Source organism: Motacilla alba, chromosome 3 (genome assembly GCF_015832195.1).
Source record: "Motacilla alba alba isolate MOTALB_02 chromosome 3, Motacilla_alba_V1.0_pri, whole genome shotgun sequence".
NCBI lineage: Eukaryota > Metazoa > Chordata > Aves > Passeriformes > Motacillidae > Motacilla > Motacilla alba.
In genome coordinates this window covers 52080993-52103538 of record NC_052018.1, presented here as the reverse complement: position 1 = coordinate 52103538, position 22546 = coordinate 52080993, and the positions used below count along the sequence as shown (strand labels likewise).

The following is a 22546-nucleotide window of genomic DNA, read 5'->3' as shown; positions in this document are numbered from 1 at the left end:
ATCCCCAAGAGTCACACCAAGTGCCTGAAAGTATTGTATAGACACTTGAGCTCTGTCAGGCTTGGTGCTGTGACCACTTCCCTGGGAAAACTGTTCCAGTGCCCAGCCACCCTCTGGGTGAAGAACCTTTTCCTGATATCCAGCCGAAAGCACCCCTGACACAATCCTCAGGTCCTGTCACTGGTCACATAGAGAAGAGATCAGTGCTTGCCCACCTCCTGCCCCCTCCCTCCCCCCACAAAAAAAGTGCCACAGAGAGAAATGAAATAATGATTTTAAGGACAATGGGTGCAATATTAATTTTTTCATATCTGGTGCATGTATTGGAACTGCTGGAGCAGGGTAGAATGGCTGTCAAACCCTATCAGCTCATCCAGGAGGGTTTATGTTTTGGTGGTGGGATAGCCTGCTGACCCTGTGCTTGGTTGCTGCTACAGCTACATTGGTGGCCAGGCTCTCCAGTCTCAGTTAGGGCTGGGAACACTATGCTTCTGGACCACAGAAGAGTTACACAGATACTTGTGTACATGGGATGACTTTACTCTCAGATGCATTTGATCAGACAATTTTCTTTTCTGTATCCAATGAACGTTTTTCTTCCTTAGCAGATATTCTGACATGCAAGCAAGTTTGAAATGTGTCTTTACAAGGTTTACTGATACCAGCTAAAATTTGAAGTTGATGTCTGCTGCAGCCACAGTTAGAGATACCAGCTATTTCCTGGAGGAGTTGGAGTGGCAGTGGACAGCACTGGAAGTTTGGTTAGACATGGTCATTATAAAGTTTGGTTTGTTTGGACGCAATAGTCTCTACTAATACACTGCTCTGTTAGTGAGGGTGTGTGGGAAAATGAATGCGGGAACATCTTGAGATTCGTGACATGTCATTCTGCATAATAAAAATAAATGAAATGCAGAACCCCATGCAGCTGGGGGGGCTCCCTCCACTGCCCTTTTAGCCCATGTAAAGCTATGTGTGTCATCAGTCAGATGGCTCATAAACCCATTTCCATCCCAGTTCCAACCCAGCTGTAACACTTGTCCATCTAAATTCCTGCTTTGACGTGGCACAAAGTGAGTGTATCTCAGCTAAAACAAAAGGGATGCATTCTTTACAGCTAGCTCTGCTAGTGTGTGCCCACAGCTCAGCAAGCAGTACCAGCGCAATGTGAAAGACTGTCACAAATAGGCTTATGCTATTTCAAAGCTACAAATGAAGAGAAATTGAGTTCACATGCTGCAGTGAAGCAAATCAAACCCCATAACGTTTGTATTAATTGCCAAAAGCAGATAGTGCCTGGGAAGCAGAATAGAGGGTGGAAATGCAATAAATCTTCAATCTTAAATCTGGAAATGAGCCCAGGTTTTGGAGAGTTAGAGTCTAGTCAAACTTACTTTTAGAAGTATAAATCTATCAGAAAAAAAATTAATCTGAGAAGTATATTTTAGATCTTTGGTTATATTTCTTTGGTTTTTAGCCAAGTATTAATTGAAATTGTAAGAAAGAAATGGTCTTTTTTAGAACAACCAAATGCTCTCGGACCCTTTATTATACCTAATGTACTAGGTTTATATTCTATTTAGGATAAAAATATACATAAACCATTAAATTAACAGTGCAGTTATTTGGAAGTATTCTAGGCTTTTACTAATGAAAAAAGTGTTGAAATGAAATGTACGACATCGCTGTGCAGTGATGCAGTAATAATTTCCTTTTCTGCAAAAGAAGCAGCATCAGAATTCCTGAGTTCATGACAATTCTGAGTCAGGTGAGGAAGCCCACAAATACAACCACAAGCCTAGAGGAGACAGCCTTGACCAGGAATTGTTTATCAATACAATACAGGTGATGCACTCCGGAGTCAAATGTATATTGGAGACCTGAGAGAAGTTCATGCTCTGGGAGCTAATCTTACAGCTCTGAAGTTGATTAGAGGTTGAATATTTTCTCACATAAATGCAGTAAAGATTTGACTGCACGTGTTAGGCAGCTGTTGTATTCCTCTGTCAAACTGGCAACAAGAGGAAAGTGAAGAGGAACTGATGACATTTGGGTGACACTAACAGCAAAGCAATAAAACAAAGAAAGAGAACTAAGAGTAGTGGAAAGAAATTTTGCTCATTTCACTGCAAGTACTTGACCTTTCCTTTTCCAGTTCTTTTTTCCTGACATCTAGGGCTCACTGCATATTGTCTTAAGTAACACCCTGCTGCCTACAGGTCATTATGGCTTTATTGGATGTCCAGAAAAGCTTCTAAGAAAGGAATTCAGAGAGTTAATAATAATGATATCAATGAAGCAAAAAAATGTATTTTGCAGGACATTCTAGTGCTCCTAAAATTTATTTATTTTATGCTCTAAAAATAATGTTTTTTTTTGTTGAGTGGAAAAACAAAGGATTATATCGCTTGCACTGAAGCATTTACTCAACATTTTTTGCCTGCAAGTCAACAAAGTAAGGAAAAAGCAGAGGTATAACATAAAAATGGAACCATATATCTGCACTGAGAATCAATACAGCCACACAAACAAAGGTTTCTAAAAGAGATGTAGAATATATTGGCAAAACTAGTTTTCTGCTGCTATAGCTTAAGTAATTTCCACTACTGAATTTCAGATTTATTTCAATACAATAACATAAACATCTATGTTTTTGCTGGTAAAGTTATACAGATGGGAGCAGGAAAATAAATTAATACCATGGACATTCATAATGGCATTCCATGAATTTGCATATCCTTATTCCATGGAAATCCACATATTCTTTTCTCCTACTTCACCCCCCCCTCCCCCCATCCTTGGAAATGTTTCAACTATATAGATGAAACATTATTTGCTTGCCATACCTTTCAAATAATTTCTGACACAAATCCATGTAAGTCTAATGGAATTCAAACATCTCAGGGCTTAAAACAAAGCAACTTTCTGATACAGTTAGTCACTAGTTCTGATAGCTGTCAGTCCTGCCTAATTTACTTGGGTTCCTTTCTGGTAGCTTGTGCACAGCTTTTTTAGCCCGAGAGAGAGACAGAATGGGGGAATAAAAAATATTGTCAGGGTGACAGCACACATAAACAGAGACTTGTCAAATGCTAGACCAGGTAAGATGTCCCTGGTGAGTCCACAGCATTCTAGTAAGGAGAAGCAGTTGTGCTGGTGTTTTCACTGAGATACTGTTGGGATTTTCTTTTCCTGCCTCCTTCTATGAAGGCATTTGACATATGGTTCTATGCTGTTCAATTACACATTTCCACCCCCAAATAGGATTTTTCATTTATTTGTCATTTCCCATTCTTAAGTAGAATTATACTTTATTCATCCTTCCACATAGTCTTATGTTATTAATTTTTATCAGGGATTGGAAAAATTTAGTCTGGAAAAGAAGTTTAATCAGCACAGAGCCTGGCTTAGAATAAGTCTCCCATTTTAAATGGGCTGGGGGTTAGTCACTAACATAGTTTTTCCCATGCACTGAAAATGTGTTTAAAACTATGTCATTTGATTAACTTGTAAAGTCTGAGAGTAGCTAGCAGATTCAATTATGGATTCAAATTATGCAACTAAATTGGTCTAATTTTTAAAAGTGATGAATGGAGTGCATTAAAAGAAAGGGATAATAAAGGTCTAAAGAGGAATTGGCAAGGATTCTATTAATTAAAACTCAATGAACAAATGCATACCCTTACATGAATGGGTGCACAGCTATAAATACATTGATTTGCATCAAAAATCCAACTTGACATAATGTTTACATTACATTTGGTTTAATTTCCTACATATCTAAAATCCGTTTAAATACATGTTAATGATGACAGACGATATTAGAAATCTTCTCCTAATATTGCAACAAGCAATAACTCTGTTAACTATATTAGGGTGAAATGCCTTTCCTGGAAGACAGAAAGCTGCTAAAAAACATATTGAAAATCTGTACAAGATATAATATTGTCTGATAAGACATAAAGCTGTCTGACCCTAATAACGACTTTTGGTTTTGTCAGGAATAGCTCAGCAAGGCACAATGATAAAGTTGCTTTCTAAGAATCCTCAAGAGAGGATGGGTTACAGAGTTATAAGTGCTGTGCCCATAGACCAGCTGGCATCCATGGCATCAGCAGTGTTTCCATGGGGGTCACGTCAGACCCTGCCACAGCCCAGGAACACAAAGATAAGAGATTCTGCACTTAAGGCTGCAGAATCACCTCATGGCCTCTGCTATAACTTTCACTTCTTGGGATCAGACCATGTTTTGATCCATCTGTGTTGGTGAAATTTTACTTCTATCTCCCTTTTTTCAAGGATGGAAAGCACCTACTCCAAGACAATTGTTTGAAATGACCACCTGTTCCAATGTGGATTTTCACATGTCCCTTGTAGACAAGACCTCAATCTCTGCAGGTCCTTCCCTGCACTGAGAAAGAGCCCAAACATATTGTCTTGCAGGTGAGCCATTGCCCAAACCTATCTATATCTGCATTTTCAGTACATTTCTGTTTTAAGTAGGAGTATCTAAGAACTGAGTGACCCTCTGGAATATCCTTCTTTCTACCTTTCTCCAATAATTAAAAGCTTAACACCATTGTTAGCAAACTAGATCAGGACCTGCATATCAACCCTTTTCATCCAGCCTTCTTGTTTTTTTTTTAAATTTTAACTGATGAGCCTATTCTTATCAGTTGCTAAAAAGCTGGGACACTTTCCTGCAGCCGGTGAAGGGAAGTACCTGCTTGCATGCCTGCAAAGCACAGAGCTAGCTCCTCAGGGACAGCTTTTCTCTGACAGATGCAATGTGCATCCTCTGCAAACACTCAATTACATTTTCAAGATTAGAGATTTGAATTTCAAAGGTTCTCACAGGTTTAAATTTAAAGTGTTTTCAGAAAATAATTTCTTTTTCATTTAAAGAATTTGTAGGAAATAAGAAAAAGTGGGATGTTTCAAGTCCTTTGTGAGTGAAACTTAAATGGCAGCTCAGAATGAGTAGGTTATGATGTGATCCGTGAGGTGGGGCTGGAGACTGAGGGAGGTGCACCCACTGACAAGGCAAAACAAATGGTTCTTGTCAAAATCATGGAGAGACAGCTTGTGATGCACAGGTCAAACATTACCCTAACCAAATCATTTGCAGCTCATAGCACAACCTCTGACTGGTAAGACTGTCACATAACAAAGAGTACAGTTGGTAGCCTGTGAACGGATGCTGCCTCCTGTCAAAAGAGTCCTTGATTCACCCAGTTTAAAAGCAGCTTTCCCCACAGTCTTTCAGGCTTCCCTGCTTCCTGCTTCAGAGACTCCATCTCTTGGAAATAGCCTGTCAGGTCCCATCTGTTTTTTGTGAAGCTGCCAGCCCCCTGAGAGAGGGTCCACCATTCCAATCTCCTGTCTGATGCTGGAAAACCAAAGGGGAATAACCTCTGCAATCTGACAGAAATTGGTTTTCTGAAAGCAAGGACTCTGCTTCAGAGAGCTGCAATCTACCATACTTAAAGGAAAATTAGTTTTCTAAGTACAGTGCTTTCTTCTGTTGACTGCTTCAGCCCTCTGTGTCTTCCTGTGCTTCTTCTCCTCACACTGTGGCTTGTGGGAGCTTAAACCTAAATAACTCATTAACAAGCAAAATCCAGTACACTGTATTTCTTATTCCGGCAGGTATTGTGATGGGAAGGAAACAATAACAAAGTAACTTTCAGAAAACTCTTGCTATTTTAATGATAGTAAAACTGCCTGAGCACTAAGCAGGCTACAGCTGGTATAATTAGCAGCTGTTACATTTGTCAGTACCTCGAAAATGATTAGCAGGTGTCCTAGTTGATTCAACCAGTTCATTAATCATTGGAGACTTTCCTTCAAATTGTCTTATCAGTCTTCACTGAATGTGCCTTCACTATTGCTTTACAGAGGGCAATAATATTACACCAAGTATTAGAAACATAAACAAACTGATGTAATGTACCCCAATGGACTTAGCATCTAAATAAGAAGACAAACATGCACAGTAAAGACAGCATGGAGCAAAATCTGACAGAAAGTATTTGCCATGAGAACGAGACAGCAGAGAGCTTCAAAGTGGATTTTGGAACACAGAGTAGTTTCTAAATGGAGTGGAATGGTTAGAAAACAAATGGAAGTTGTATGACAAGGAAAAAGATTAAAGTGGTTGTAGTCACAATCCTTTACATAAATTGGAAATTTTCAAAAGCTTTAAGACAAAACATAAGGTTTTAGGGTGATTCAGCAAAGATGGTGAAAGGTTAAAGAAAAACTGCACCATTTTGCATAAAGGACAAGGAAGACAAGGGAAAGGCTAAAGAAATAAAGTTATGGAAGTGCAAAACTGAACTCTTGGGAAACGATAGAAAGAGGACATACAATTTAATGAGCTAGAGCATCCCCAGTGAGTAAAGGGAAAAAGTGAAGCAGCCTAGTGTGCATGGAAAAGTTTCAGAGGTGAGGAGTTTAAAGTGATTAAAGGCCCCAAATGGGTGGATTTTCTTGTGGCTTTCAGTTGTTTTGCTTATTTTTTTGTTTCCTTTCTTCTGGAAAATGAAACAATTTGATACTTTCTTAAAGGATGGCCCATCCTCTAGCAAAAATTTCTCATGTGTCATCATTCAGACCAGAGTACAGAACTGACCCAATGAATTCATTAGGGAACTGAATTAACTTCCAGCTTATTCTGACACATTGTTCATTAGCAGTGTCAGAGATTGGGTTTTGAAGTTGATGGACCACTGAATTATTCTGAATGATTCTGATGTCTATAGCATGTCTATGGAACAATGTCTTTGCTGATATTCTACAATTTCTTATCCAGACAGCAGACACTGGGTCTGAAGGTGAATGCAGGCAAATGAGTGACACAAGGCATAAATCTTGACAGTTTCTTTGCATGTTATAAGAATGCCCTACTGCACATTGGCTAAAGATCTCCTCTGTATGGACTGCAGTGAGTTCTGCTTCATTCATTTCATACACACACACACACAGATGTGTATGTGTGTTGCATAGATGCATATTCTTGCTTCCTACATTTGCTCTTCTCTGCACTGGGTCTACCTTGGTACAACTGAGGATCATTTTTGTAGGGGTCTTGCATACTAATTCATAAGTAGGAGTAGATGTCAGCTTCAAGAAACCTAGCTGACCTCATGCTACTTCCAAACAGGGCTAAAGCTGCTGTCATGTCCTCTTTCTGTCTAAACAGTAGAGATGTGAGTGAAACTTACTACTAAATTTTAGAGCAAAGTACTGAAGTACTGTTCTAAAACTATGCTGGCTTCTGCCAGATATTCCTAAAGCTTGACATCCATTTGTACCTTAAATCTTGAGTAGTCTTGAGCTATTGAGACCCTCTGACTTGATAGATCCCAGAGGTAGAGAGGAGATGTTACTGTTACTGGCAATAGTTTACTCAAGTTGCCTGGGCAAAAGAGGTATTTCTTTGCCTATCCTGAATGTCAATGCCAATTGAAAGGCTCCATTACAAGAAAATGGTGCAAAATGCTGTCAAAAAGGGAATTACCAAGACAGGCACTGCTACTAAAAAAGCAAAACAAACTCTGAAAAGCTGGGATAATTTGTGTACAGTTATTCAAAGGTATCAGCAAGCAGACACTATTTGTATGGAAAAGCAATTATTACAGGAAAAATGTGAGCCTGTAAATGTAGCACATATTGCTTTCCTATGCTTTTTATGTAATTGGTATCATTATGCTACATAATGACACCAATTACTTAAAAATTAAGCACACAATAATGCATACTTCATATTTATTATATTCAGATGGAGTTCCTATCTGCAGCACTTCAGGGCCAGACATCCTTTAATAAATTCTACATGTGCCTTCAGTATTTTCTCTAGGGTTGTATTTTTTAATGCTTACTCTTTTAGTGGGGAATCTCAGGCATAAAAAATTAAAAAGGTCAATTTTATGATGAAACACATGAGCCTGGATATTCTAAGTGGCACCCTAGACTGCAGAAGCTAATTGCTTTTTGACTGAAGAACTCTCTTAAGTGCTCACACTGGAAACAGGTTCATGTGAAAAGCAGGATGCATCTCTACTCTGCTTCCAAGCCTGCTGGGATTTGTTGAGATGAGTGACACTGTGAAAAATAGAAATCACCTGGAGCTTGTTAATATCATAATCAAGTGAAAGCACAATTACTGCTGTCTTAATCCATCTGTCTGTATGCATCCGCTGCACTTCCAATCACCTGCTTTAGTCACTGGTGTATTATTATTGAGATGGCGTTAAAAAATCCAAGGCATGCATGTTCCAAATTGCTGTATGCTCTTCCACGTCAGTCTGTCTGTGTCTGTCGCTTCAGTGAGGCCATTTGACAAGAAGGAGAGCGAACAAAGGTCGCAGATTGCATGAAGTAAAGCCAAAGTACCTTTGTGTGTGGAGGCTGGCTGAATGATGCCCAAATTTAAGTTAGCAGATTGCAATTTTGACAAGTGCCATTTATGTTAAATGAAGGGAAAAAAAAGTCAAACAAATGTACTGAATTCTAACAACTCATGTAAACCTCAGTAATGCTCAATAGATGCCACGTCGCGTATCTGGAACACTAAGGTAGCTTTGGGAAACAAACATAAATTTTTAGAGTATGATGACAGTTCTGCAAAAACAATTTGACATGATAATATACTTAGTTTTTTATTTCACCCTGAATGATATTTGATAGTGTAAGTGATCAAACTGAGTGACAAGAATTCTACATGATAAAATCAAGTTACAACAACAACAGCATCAACAATCAAGTAAAAACAACTGCAACAAACAACACAAGTAATAACTTTTAATTCAGAATAAGAAAATGCTAACTGAACTAAGGGTATATTTTCAAATTTTGGTTGACAAGCTATATGGAGGAATGTTGGATAGTTTAACAATTGAGACATTCACCATTTCCAGCTAATAGGTCTTTTTCATATGAAACCTAATCTCTCAGACATTCTTTTGATAAAGCTGAATATTACTCACCATGTGGGTCTCTCATTTGCCAAATTCTTTGTGTAGAAAAATACTAGATCCTAGGATTCATATAAAAAAATTCTACATCTATAATCAAAGAGACTCTTAGAAACCATTTTGAAGATCATCAGAAGAATGGATTTTGAAGGTAATTGTAGATATTGGAAAAGAATGGCAGGTTCTTGTACACCCCCTTAAGATATTAAAAGTAAAATTCTAAGAAGAGCTAGCTTTCCAAAAGTGATGATAAACACACTTTTGTGTTTTTGTGCACAAACCAGGAGTTAATCTGTAATCTCTCAGGAGTTTAAAATTCCTTGTTCTTTTCCAGTTGACAGTCTGTTTGGGAGAGAAAAAAACCTTTTAACAGTCTTTCAGAAGAATGTTACTTTTCAATTTCAGTGGAGTTTTGTTTAAATGCCTGAAGTTAGAGGAAGAATTATAAACTTCCTGAATGGCCAATGCAGCTGCATATGCTGACTCCAAAATGCCACCAAATCCCTCCATGAGGCAGCTAATGGCCTTAATGCTCTTCACACTGCCTTCAAAATTCCCCCTGAGACTTGTTCAAAGCTCTGTGCCCTTAGTCAAGATCTCTAAAGAGCTATGGACCAAATGGAGCCTGTTGCTCCTACGTGTGTTATAGCTGAGGAAGACACCTTTGCAAAGTTCAGCTCCAAGTTCAGACCTGTTCCGAGATCCAAATCTCCAAATCAAACCTTGCTTGAGTGCATGGTGTTTGTTCAGTCCGCTGAAGTCAGCTGTCATCTGTGGCTGCCCTTGCCTAGAAATCCCTTGTCTGGAACTAGGTGGGATTAATTTTGTTTTCCTGGAAGTTCATGAATTCTTGTTAGTTATGGATCTCACTATCCAAGGCAATTCCCAGTAAGTGCACCAAAGGATAATAACTTCATATGACTTCGGAAACAAACCTGTTGGACCTGTTAGATATTTTTTGTATGCGGCATTTTTTTCTTTTCTTTTTTTTTTTTTTTTTTTTTGGTTGGTTTGATTTGGTTTACATACAATTTCAGGAAACAAACCAGGAAACAAACAAAAAAACAACCAACCAAATAAAAAAAAACCACCCTCATTCCTTTTTCTTTCTCAGGTTCTTTTTGGCCGTTTTAATGAAAATAAATCACAGAGTTTAAGGAAGGTAAATGGAAGGAGTATTTCAGGATAGAAAATACAACGTACTGTGGAAGGACTTGGTTCATCCACATATTTAAAAATCATAGCATTGAAATGACAGCTACTTCTGGTAATTTTTAGGATCTTCACAGTGAACCTCTCATAGCAGTATTATTTCCAGAATAAAAAAATGAGACTGAAAATGCAGCATGTATTGCTTACCCATGTCTCAGATATAATCAGTATAATAATTTTTAATGTGACTAACCTCTTCCACTCAGTCAGATCTTCATAACTCATGTGCAGAAGACGTTTGGAAAGACTTGATGCTTTTAAAATGACAATTTGTTTCGTTCATGTAATTCACATTTCTGTAAAATTTGCTGCATCGTTATATTCTGATGGTTGCAGCAGGAAGCAATAATCATAGCAAAAAAGAGCTAACAGCTCAGGGAAAAATCCTTTTCTTATGATTTCACAGTGATTTTAGAATGATCTTTACAAACCACAAAGCCACTGAAACCTAAAATGTAGGTTCAGACAGAGTACAAAACAATGATTTAGCAGAATAACACTTTTGAAGATGAGATCACTTCATGCAGTTTGTAACAGAAAATGTTTGTGCAAGTCTGTCGCAACCTTTGAAAAGTGTCTGGGTTATGTATTTTGTGCCATTGCTACCCAGACACAGGAAATTTTCTGCAGGCATCTCTAACGGAGAATCAGGAGGCTGCCATCTGAAAACGAGGTAAGTACCACCAGCTGATACAGCAAATGCCAAGTGGCCATTTAGCAGTGCCAGCTCATGATAGACTCACACAGAAAAACTACCTGCCCCCCTTTCTCCCTTTTGTACCTAAATCTTCAGGAAACCTAAATCACTTCCTAAAAGCAGGGATGGAGAAAGCAGTCTATTATTCCCTGGCAGACCACAAAGGATTGCCCATATTGACAATCTGTTTTGTGTAGGCAGGCTGCAGAAGCAATAAATCCTATTAACCTGTTCAAAGTCAAATGAAGACATTTAGAAAACAGAACTGCTATTACATGCAGTGGTGAAAGAAGAGCATATCAAAGAAAGGTTAAATGGCTGCACCAGTATTAGATTATGCAGTTACAACTGTAAAATTCCCCCAAACCTATCACCTGCTCTTGCCCTTCAGGATATTAATTATATTCCCTTCAAGCTAACTAGCTGACCATTCAAATATTATCTTCTGTTCTGTCAATGATAATTTTCAAGATAAAAAATCAATTTCAAGCTAACTTGACTTCTGTGGAAAATGCTTATGTTATACTATGGTTTTGCTAGTGCACACTTCCTCTGTCCAAAACATATGCCATTTTGTGGGTACAGACCATTCTGGAGATTTACTGTAATTATGCCATGATGTGCTTATTGTTATGGATTCGGCAGCCTTTCTGCCTCTCTACCTGTTTTGTTCGAGAGCAGCTGCTAGCTTCAAGCTGCTGCCTGCTTCCAGCGGCAGAAGCTGAATGAAGGAGTGCTTTCCAGGGAAGACATGTTTTGAAACAGACATACTGACAATAAACTGGTTCACTAGGGAGGCATAACATTGACTGGATAAAAGTTGAGTAATCATTCTATGATAATTTACTGAAACTGGGTGCAATTTGCTTTAAAATAGAAATTCCCTCTGCTGCGGGTGTTGGACTTGGAGGACTTTTACTGATAAAAGGGTGGCATTTGCTTTTATGAAGTAGCTGATCTTTGGAGATTCATTAAACCTCATTATTTTTTTCTTATGCATAAGTGACTGTTAATACTTATTCACTGAATGAGAGGAATGGGAATAATGGAGTTGTCTAAAGCAAAGCTTGACAGTGCTTCTCTTCCTCAAGCTCTCTCTGCTCATCGTGACTGAATATGCTGAATTGAATTACTAAGGAAAGCCTTGATAATCTCTTGGGAAAATGGTGAGCTCTTCAGGTGAGGCATTTTCGCTGAAGGGGTATCGGGAACAGACAAAGGTGATACAGAGACTCCATCATCAGAAGGCATGAAAAGGCACTTGATTATTGGAAATCCACAGTTCTTACAGAAACAATGTCTGACCTAAGACCTAATTGGCCTTTAGGAATCTTTTCTCACCTATTGGTCAAGAAGGGACAACTCCTTCTTGAGAACATCTCTGACAAACAGATTGCCTGCCAGGGGCAGAGACTGAGATAATAATTAATTCTTTCTCTGAGCTTTCTCATAGCTTCTCACATCTTCCCAGGAAAATCCTGGGAGAGCTACGTCTCTCTCTCTCTCTGTTCAGAGGATATGTGATTACCACAAGGCTGCCCAGCATTGCCTTGATTTTTGTGCCTGGTTTTAATTATGAATCAGATGTGTGCAGTCAGTCCAGCTCCTCCCAGAGCTGCTCTTCCATGGCAGTGGGGAGGATAGGCTAAGGATCCAGTCCCTTGTCAGTAGCTACTTCCCAGAGCACTCTGCTTTCCCAGGAAACAGGGCTATCTGAACAGCAGTTCACCTAAATGGAAAGTAGGGAATCGCATCCTAGTCCCAGATCTATTTTTCCTATTCTTTAGGAAAAGAGTATATGGAAGAGGAAACAGTTAAATAATTAGGTGCAAAACAATAGTGCAAAAATGTCAGAGATTTCTCTGCTGTGTTCTTGTTACAACCTTCTTGCTGGAAATGGCAGATATTAATATTTTATTGACTTGAACCTCTGGGGTAGATTCCAGATGTCACTACTTGATCATTGTGAAAATATAAGGAAAAACAAATTCTGTCATGGCAATGTTGAATTCCCATCTATGGAAACAATTGTTACCGGAAGACAAATACTCCTGTGGCTTTGTAGATGCCTTTTTTCCCTCTGGTTGTGATTATGCACACACAACTGATCTGTCTGCAGAAAACATGGACATACAGAAGGAAAATAAAGCAGAGAAAAAGTCACAACATTTCATTAATAAATTGTATACATTAAGAAATAGCTTTTCCTTTACTGTGCTCAGACCAGAATAGAGGCTGACAAAGCTCAAAGGCAGAGTTAAAAGAACACTGCCTGCTGGGAAAAAACCTGCTCCAGTGGTTTTGAAAACACGAATCACGTTATGCCAGTCTGTTTCAAGCAGTTGGGTACTGCAGAACTGATGTCTCAATAGTGCTGCCGATTAGGTGAAAGGTGCTGCTCAGAGGCACAGGTTGAAAGCCCCCCAAACATATCAGAAGTGCATGTATGTGCTCTCCACCTGCCCAGCCAGTGCTGAAGATAACATCTATTAAAGAAGTGGTGAGAATTGGCTGATGCCTACTGAGAATACAAGCAAAGAACAGATAATCTCTGATTTCAAGGGAAAGTAATTTTCTTCAGTTAGATGGAACAATGTCTTTTTCACTAATGAATATTACCTGCCACCTAAAATCTAGGCTTCAGGTAGAAATTTCAGAAAATTTACAACAAAAAGACACAATTTTCAGTCTCAGACTCTAGTTTCCTTAGAACTGCAGAAGTCAGAGAGCCAAGAATCCTTAGGGCATGTCTACAGAGGATCTTTATTGCATGCATTGTTTCATATGCTACATAAGCACTAAAAAATTAAGAGAGATGATAAACTTTCCTCTCCCAGTACTAGGATTCCAATTCATGCTTCTTTCCTGAAATCCAAGGTCAGAGTCCACAGCATGATTCAAACTCTATCTGGAGATCTAGATATCATTGGTATTGCTAAATGTCCCGGGAGCACCGACTCTTAAGTGTGTGATTGCCATGAAGATGTGAACGTACAGAAGTGTATAGAGACATGGTATCAACTGAAATAACCTACACACTGTCTTCTGACCTAGAGGCCAAATGGTATAGCACGACCTATGTTCACATAAATAAACTCTTTTTCTGCCTCAGAACAAGATGAACAGATCCAAATTGGCTATCAGAGATGCTCCCTAGTTTGTGCTACCTCTGTACCCATGGCCCAGCAGAGTCTAGGACAGGAATACTGGTCTGCTGAATGTTTGACAGAGACTTTAGCAAAAGTCAAGCATTACGAATAATCATGCTACAGTTTTTGGGGCGAGCCCTCTCCAAGTATAAATGTACTATGAAAGTGCAGAGCCCAAGCAGCCAGCCAAAAAATCTACAAGAAAACCAGGTATTATATTAAAGACCACTTGCCCTCACTTTAAACAAAGATCTTGACACTGTTCTGTTAAGACAAAACATTTCAGGGCTGATGCACTTTTCAAAATAATCATGCTCCTTCAAAAAAAATCTCAATTAGCTCTGATCCTGAGATTGCAAGAGAAACTTAACTTATCAAAAATATCGTGAGCAGTTTTCTGACCCCAGTACCTTGGCCTGACTCAGACACTTACCCCAAGGGTTCTAGAGTACACAGTTGCATGAAAGCAAGGTGCTTTTTTTTTTTTTTTTTTTTTTTTTTTTCTGGAAGGTAAAAGCCTTGTTATGCTGTCTGTGATAGAAAATGGGGGAAAAATTTGCAGAATTCATAATGTCATATAATTGTTTTTATCGTACACACACTAAAGATCAGCGACCACTAAACACTTTCTAGATTTTTATTTTCCTTAGATGCCGTTATCCTTTTTAGTCGGGTAGTTAGCTCTACCAGAAGCACTCAAGTTGTATTATAGAATTTCAGGAATCTATCATTGATCCGCGCCTTCAATACAGGTTCAGTTACAGCTGCTGATATTGTTTATCTTTGGTGAATTTTACAGACCAGATTTTCAGAACTGTGGTATTGTTACCAGAATAGTCATGACTAAAGCTGCAAAACAGTTCATTCCATGTTTTCATAACACTATACTTTTATGTGCTCAGTTCATCTTCTGCTCAAGAAGCTGTGCTAACAGCACAAAAAAATGAAACATGACGAATAGTACCTAAACTATACCATTGAAGTTTCATCAGAAATTCGAGAAACAATCATAGTTGTGTCTTTTTATGCTTTGTTTTTTTTTTTTTAATATGTTTGTCTCTATAATAAAGTAAGGAAGATGGCTATATGTTTTATGACTCTCTATATTATATTCAAGAAAAAATCACCTTAACTCATGAACTGAGTCTTTGTGCTTCCAGAAATAGAGGGGCTTTTCCTGGGATATGAAGCAAAATGGCAAATGTCAGTTTTGTATAAAGCAGAACAAGGCAGTATGGTAATATCAGCAGGAATACCCAACATGGAGACACTAAGGAATAGCTGTACTGTGGATGAGGTTTTCAATATTTCCAAGGAGCAGCCCTCATTTTCCTTGCACCTTACGAACCAGCTCAGGAGTCGGGTTGGTGAACCTGGCACTTGACTATGAGTTTTCAGTATGAAAAGGTATTGCTTTTTGTTTAAGTACATGTTGTAAAGGAGCACTTATGATTATAGAAGCTTGTGCTACTTATTATTATTGCTGTTCTTCTCAGTACTATTTTTACATCTCAAACAAGTGTAATAAGCTTTTTCTACCTTGTAAATTCCTTTGTATGGAGAGAAAATCAAATGGACTAGGCTTTTTATCCAGAATATCTTCAAAAAGAGAGGCTCACCAAGACTAGGTAAATAGGCCCCACTCCAAGTCATCTGACCCATGTATAGCTGGAACATGTTCACGCGCAGCTCTTATGTTATGACAGTGAAATAAAAACAGGACTATGCCAGTACCAGAACTGAGGAATAATTTAAATGCCAGCTGTGGGAGGCAGCAAGTCAGAAAGAAAGTAACACCAGTCAGCACAGCACCACCCAGATCACACAGCCCCAGGACAGCCATGAGGCACTGAACCTGGGGATCCTTAATCTCATTGCTCTATCATATCACTATGGGGTCAGCCAGAATTCAGAGTCCCCTGTGTCAAGGAATACATATGAGGTGGTCAAAACAAATTCTCAGGAAAATTCCCTCAGGCCTCAATGTAATGAGTCCAATGTTCAGCTCTTTGTTTTCATAATTCCAATCCCACTCCAAAAAAAAAAAAAAAAAAAAATCATATATGCTATTTGCCTTTGCTAGTGCAAGAACATCTGTGAGAAGCAGAATTCCTTCTTCCAGTTTCAGCTCATGCTGGTGCTATTGTCTTTCTCTCCACCAGGGAAATAAACCTTTCAGAGACAATCCTGTTTGCCTTGGTTAGGTAAGACTGTTTAAAGCTGACTTCTCTCTTCTGAGTTGGAGAAAAATTGTGTTCAAACAACTATGTACTTTAGCTTTATACAAACACAGCTCATTAAGAAGGGAAGTTTTTAGGGAAATGAATGAGTACAATTCTACTGACAAAGCAACCTACTCATTATGAAAAATGTTTATGCTTTGATGCGTAAAATTCAGTTTTCTGCAAGAAGTAGTGAAGAAACACAGGTAAATTTTGATAGAAGCAATAACAGATGATACATACGGACATAAAAAAAATCTCTTATAGCAATCCTTCAAAATACTAATGGCATATGCTTTAGCATTATTGTCAAACACAGAAACAGCAACACACTGTGCTCTGAGCCAATGTCAAAGATGCCTGAACCTGATGCCTGTCTGCTAACATGGCAAGACAGTGTTATTAACACTTTACAATGATTCATACCCTCTTCCCATTGTGCTGATTTTGCCCAGTCCTTCAGTGAAAAAAGACCCTGTAAAGCACCAATTTATATAATTAAGAATCAATTTTCTTTCAATCACTGTATTGCCCTCAAAAAGAACTTTGCCTTAATTAAATAATGTTATTTTTCTCCATTAGGTTCAAAGAGTCACAAATTTATTACATGAGCTCTTTTCTCCTTACTCACATATAAATATTCTCACCACTCTAAAAGGACAGGAAGAGACAGCTGATGTGCAAAGTATGTGTATAAGCATGTAGAAGGGGTGGAGGCTGCTGACAGAAGAGAGGTGCAGGAAGAAAGTTATCAAGGAAAAATCCAAGGATGGGCTTTTATGTGCAAGATGTACTTCCTGCACAATTGAAGACCTTTATATTGGGTAAAAAGGACTGGAAAATTAAGAACACAGCATTAGGTTTACTGCTGCATTTGATGTTTTGCAAGAGCTTTGCTGCATTTTGTTTTTTACCAGCATATCACACTGTATGAATTTTGAGCAGAGGAATGGAATATGCTGGTTTATTGGCAGAACACAAGGGCTATATCAATAGGACACTCTTTCTAAAAAATAAGTATTAGCCATCTGAGCACAGTGAAGGCTGTTACTACAGTACAAATTCTTAGAATATTCCTTTGCAGCTCTGTCAAAGGGACCTGCCTGTTTAATTTTAGAATTTCAACTTGGACTACCCAGGGCAAACCTCTGTGTTGTTTCCACTCATTAATAATTTGGGACACACAGAAACTCTCTTTTCCTGTTTGCCTCATTCCTAATGACATTATTAGTTAGGCAGCTTTTATTTTCCATGATTGCTGTGACTACTTTCCACATTTCCCCTGCTTTTGCTGTTTTGCCTCTCCTTGTATCATGCAGTCTGATATACCTGCTGATATATCTGAAGCCTGATTCTTTCAGTTTTGCTCTATCATTTGCTGGTGTATCTGGAGGAACTTCTGGCTTTTTTCTCTGCTCAAATATTATAAATATCTTCCCAAATAAAAATAAAAATAAAACCACAAGGAGAAAAAAAGATATTAAATGTACTTCCCTAGAAGAAGGCTTGTTTTCTCTTTCTGCTGTAAATAGCAGAGCTTTACAAGTTCTCTCTTTAACCTTTGGTGCCCTGCTTATATCCTCTTGATGTCTTCCTCCATGAGTCTCAGCTTTTGAGGAGCATCCTGCCTCTCCTCCTGTGCCATGTCTTCTTCTTGCTCCTGAAAATGCCCACTGCTGATATTGTTTTCCATCTCTTGCTTTAAAACCTCCCTTTCTTCTCCTTAGTTTCGTCCAGTGAAATTCAACTACTTCATTCTCTTGCAAGACTCTCTGTGGCCTGTCCCACCTGGCTTGTCCCCTCCTGTCAGTATGAGAGTGCCCTGCTAAATGAGACACCAGCTTCTTGTCAGCTGAATTCCTAGATTTCAAACTTTCACACACTTCTTTCTTTTGCTGCTTTTTAGGATAATTTTCCAGCAGATAGAAATTTATCAGAAATTTACTTTTATCAGAAATTTACTTTTATCAGAAATTGTCTTTTCCTCCTTTTCTTTCCACATGGGCTGGCTGGCTTTTTTTATACTTCGAAGTTTAGTTCTTTTGGATGGGAGCTGCTACTTTTTTTCCCAATCATATTTCCTCAGCAATGTTGAGGGCCTTTAAGTGTTGGACTCTGAGTGGTGTATTTGAGCAGGGAGGTCTAAAACACAGGTAGATAGTTCAGTAAATATATTCTTGTAAAAGTACACTTCTACTGAGTACTCCTATCTCTCCACCCGAGCATGAGAGTATTTAATGCCACTTGTGCTACGCAAACATTAAAGATTTTAAGACTATCCTATTCTAATTATTAATCCTTAAGAGAAGCAGGGAACATTAATGCTATTCTACTCTTCTAAGTGCTTAAATACATACACAGACCACCTTTCCATAATATTGGATTACCTGCAATGTTTAATGGAATTGTCCTGGCAGCATCTTTCTAAAATATTTAAGAACCACTGTTTGTATAGTACAGACAATAATTGGCATGAATTAAGCACCTTGCCAAAGGTCTTATGGTAAGTCTGCAACAGAGCAGAGATTTTGATGCTGGCGTCCTAACTTCATAGCTGTAATAATGCATCTTAATAACACAGTTATGCTTCGTGATGTTTTAAATCAATCTGACAGCATCAGGGCTTGAAAGGTATTGTGCATGATGCAGACTTTGCAGAAATCCAAACAGTATACATTTACCGTAAATACTACGGATGGGTAATTACATATTACAAATTTTGAAGCATGAAATAATAATATTAATGATCGCATGAAACATATACTCAAGCACAAATACAGGAAGGAACAAAAAGAAATTCAGACTAATATATAGCACATAAAAGTCAGTGGACAGGATCACTTTGAAAATGGTCAATACTTTTATGTAAGAGTTTACTTATGGCTTTATTTATTCGGTATGTAAATTACCATCAATAATGCAGATGCAGTATATAAGAACTGCCTTTCTTCCACTTGTTTTACTGGAATAATACTACACAGTTAATCTTTTCGAGAGCTATATAACTAAAACCTAAACTGGCTAAGGTGATGCCTTCACATTACTCTTATTCCCATAACTCAGGCACTTATCTCCACTAAAATCAATAGATTTTTGAGTGTGCAAGAAGTAAAAGACAAGCATACTAAATACATTTAATCCTGTGTTGGCAAATAGATTTGTAATTCTGTTACACTTATCTCCAAGGCTGATCTCTAATTTGCATATTTTCAGAGTTTTGATCTGCAAATAGGTTTTAATTTGTTGACTTTTGCAAGAACAGACTTGTGGGAGTGAGGGCAGGTCATGCATAATCAAAGAGTAAAACAAAGACAAAAGAAAGATGCAGAGAATCTGAGCTCAGCTTCTTTATGAAATGCAATTAACATTATAATTTCCTTGTACCACACAAAGACCTTCCTGTACTGGGTGTCTCGCATATTTAGGGGCTTTTTGAAAGATTCAAGAGATCTCTATCTGGGCAAATGGTACAGACTCTTATGAAATGAACATGAAAAATTTAGGCATGCTTTTCTCTCTCTTCCGCACTTGGAAAGAGGCACAGAGAGATGAAATGATTTCAAAAGAACATTGTGATAGATCTGGAAGCAGAACCCTCTGACCTGAACCGCAGCTCAGGGCCTGAACTGGAAAGCTTTTCACCTTCTCTTAGAAGACAAGAGTTCAATGAACTGTGGAAATTAAGAAAATTGTACATAGGCTCTGTAGGTAGAATTAGACATTGATATGTGTGAGTGCTTGAGAAACTGCCAGCTTATGAGAAACTTTCAGCTGTGTGACAAAAGGCTGGGATGCAAATGCTATTTACACACAGAGCCAATGACTATCTTAAGCCCTGACACTACGTGCCAAGATTAACAGTGGTGTATAACCTGCACTGTGTCCCTCCCAAGCCCTGTCCTCCCCAAGGTGAAGTGGCAGCTCTACCTCCTATTATTTAGAGGCAGGAAGTTTCAGTCAGACTCCGCTCTCCAGATACTACACAGAATGCAGCTCAAATAGCTGCAAATCAAATCCCCATTAGTACCACTGACCTCATTCTTTACCTGGAATAATTCTCTCCAGAGATCAGTCATTTAAGTATATCTATCCTTGATAACCCAGTAGGCCTGAAAATGAAATAGCTTCTCTAATGCAAGCAACAAGAATCAATAACCTTTAAACACACACGGACACTTTATTGTCTGAAGCCTATGGGTATATGAGTCATGCCATCACTAGACCAGTTCATTTTGGTAATTTGTAGACTTTAGGCCCGGCAGAGCTCTGGTCCTTGCAGAGCACATTGGATGGATCTCAAGACTTGGGAGCTCTGTAAATGAGACTTCCCTGGGAGAGAAGTGCCTAGTGGACAGTATGCCGAGCACACGCTACATTAAGGGTTAGTTCTTTCCACCAAGAATACTCAATTAGTTGTGGCCAAAATTATACATTTTTTTCTGCATTTATCAGCAAACCTTTAAATAGATGTTGCTGTCAAAGTTTAATGAAGCTAAGATCTCACCTTTGCAGATTCAGCTATGATATTTATCAAGAATTGGGGAGGGTAGGAAATGAGCTAATTGTTCCATGAAAATACAGAATCACAGATTCACAGAATTGTTAGTGTAGGAAGGGACCTCTGGAAATCATCTAGTCCAACTCCACTGACAATGCACTTCCATAGGAATTCCACTGATTGACACAAGGAAAAGAAAAGGGGGGAGGTATATATTAGAAGGGGGTCTTAGCTATTAGGTGATTCGGGAAGTCTGTACCTCTCAAGAACCTCAGCCAATGGGGAAAATAGAGGGAAAGGTGGCTGGGAAATTACGATAAAAAGGAGGCTGAGTCCTCTAACAATTTGAGAGACCCCATGGGAAATGCCCATGACCCCTCCCTTTATTCAAATAAAGTAACAGGACTCCTCTGTCTCCTTTTTGGATATAAACCTCTGGTATTTGTGGATTAATTCTCCTGACACAAACAGTATCTGCTCTTCTTACTTTGTGTTATATGTCACTGAGCTTTCTCAGTTAATTCCTCTGTTTCTCATTTAATCACGTTTAATATGGGAGTGAATTTAGACTAGCATTTCTATTAGAAAAAAATTGCCACAATGGGAAATGTGAAAGTGAGGTAAATAGTAGTCAAGCACAAGGTTTGTAAAATTGACCCATACTTATGCTGTGCACCTCTTTACCTGTGATAACCACATTTAGAGTAACATGAATGGGAATATAACACAGATGTAGTTACATACAGCTAGCAGATTACTAATGGCTTGTTATTTTGAACCATTACTCTGACTTGAAAAAAATGATCTTATCCCAAAACACAACTCTATTTAAACACAGACACACAAAAAACCTTATTGAATCAGGAACAGAATTGAGCTTGAATTACATACACCTCAAGTTTCTTGTTCATCACTCATTAAATTAAAAAAAAAAGGCAGAAAAAATATACTGGTTATCTGTTTTTGAAGGCTTGAGGGTAGGAGGGCTCTGCAGAGGGATCTGGGCAAGCTGAATCAATGAGGCAAAGCCAATTGTATGAAGCTCAATGAGGCCAAGTGCCAGGTCCTGCACTTGGGTCACAACAACTGTAGGCACTGCTACAGGCTGGGGGTAGAGTGTTTGGAAAGCTGCCTGTTGGAAAAGGGAGTGCTGGTCAACACTGACTGGACATGAGCCAGCGTGTGCCCACGTGGCCAAGAAGGCCAATGGCATCCTGGTCTGGATGAAGGGAAATCAAGCTTGACCAGGGAAACTTCATGTTGGATACTAAGAAAAAATTCTTCACCAAAAGGTGCTTAAGTGCAGGCTTTAGTGCTGGACATGGCAGTCCGGGGTTAAAAGTTGGGCTTGATTATCTTAGAGGTCTTTTCCAACCAAAATTATTCTATGAAGCTATAATTCCATGAGTCAAGCTTGAGTGATATAAAATGCTGAGGAATAGACAGATGGAAAAGCTGCCCACTTTTTGGATAGCTGTGAGTTCCATTGTACATTTTTTCCCCCAAGCAAACAGTTTTTATCCCTTATAAATTTTCTGCAGTGCAACAATGGATTCTTGTACTCCTAAAAAGATTTAAGGTCTTGGGTTTTGATTTTCATATAAGTGGAACTTTTTCAGGAGCGGGGGGGAGGGAATACCTCTCCCATTGTAGTCAATTAATTGTTGTCAACCTCTCCCATTGTGTCAATTAATACAATTAAAGACAAATTGATGCGTTTGAGTCCTGTGAACTGATCAGTGAATCTATTTTTACTGTTGGTTTGTCTTTTGTATTCAATTACATATTTA

At 38.5% G+C, this 22546-nt stretch overlaps 1 protein-coding gene across 3 annotated transcripts in view; it reads right to left on the bottom strand.

The window, feature by feature from the left end:
• Positions 1-22546, bottom strand: part of NKAIN2 (sodium/potassium transporting ATPase interacting 2) — a 515822-nt gene that overhangs the window by 52391 nt on the left and 440885 nt on the right. The window lies entirely within an intron of this gene.